Source organism: Lepidothrix coronata, unplaced genomic scaffold (assembly GCF_001604755.1).
Source record: "Lepidothrix coronata isolate B3197 unplaced genomic scaffold, Lepidothrix_coronata-1.0 Scaffold272, whole genome shotgun sequence".
Classification (NCBI taxonomy): Eukaryota; Metazoa; Chordata; class Aves; order Passeriformes; family Pipridae; genus Lepidothrix; species Lepidothrix coronata.
Window position 1 is genome coordinate 1075124 of NW_016690452.1, and position 630 is coordinate 1075753.

Genomic DNA, 630 nt, shown 5'->3' on the forward strand with positions numbered 1-630 from the left:
CCAGCCTGGCTCCAGAGCAGAGGGGCTCGTAGGACTCAGAATCCATGGAACTCATCCAGGACCTGCAAATCTGTGCCAAAAAGAAGAGCTCGGGCTGGAAAAGGAACATTGAAGGATTTCTTGCTGGAAAGGGTGGGGAGGCCTTGGCAGGGGCTGCCCAGGGAGGTTTGGAGTGCCCAGCCCTGGAGGTGTCCCAGGAAGGCCTGGCCGTGGCACTCAGTGCTCTGGGCTGGGGGACAAGGTGGGGATGGGGCACAGGGTGGGATCCATGGGCTGGGAGGGCTTTTCCAACCTCAGGGATTTTGGCATTTAGTCAATGATTGTATGTTCCTGGAAAATATGCCCAGAGGCAGGGATAGCTCACGTGTGTTTTATACACAGGGAAAGCCAGTGGTTATTAAGGACACTTTCAAACCTGAAGGTCATTTCCCAGAGATCTTCCATTTTCCCTGAGCTGCTCTCTCCCTTCTCCCTGGACAACTTGGCATCACTCCCAACTCCACCATGAGGCATCCAGCACCCTTTTTTCAGCCCACCCCAGGCTCCCATTTTGCCTCGTTTTCCTAATTTTAATTAGCAGGGAGTAAAGCCCCTTAATCCAGCACAGATATATTTTATCTATAGTATTAC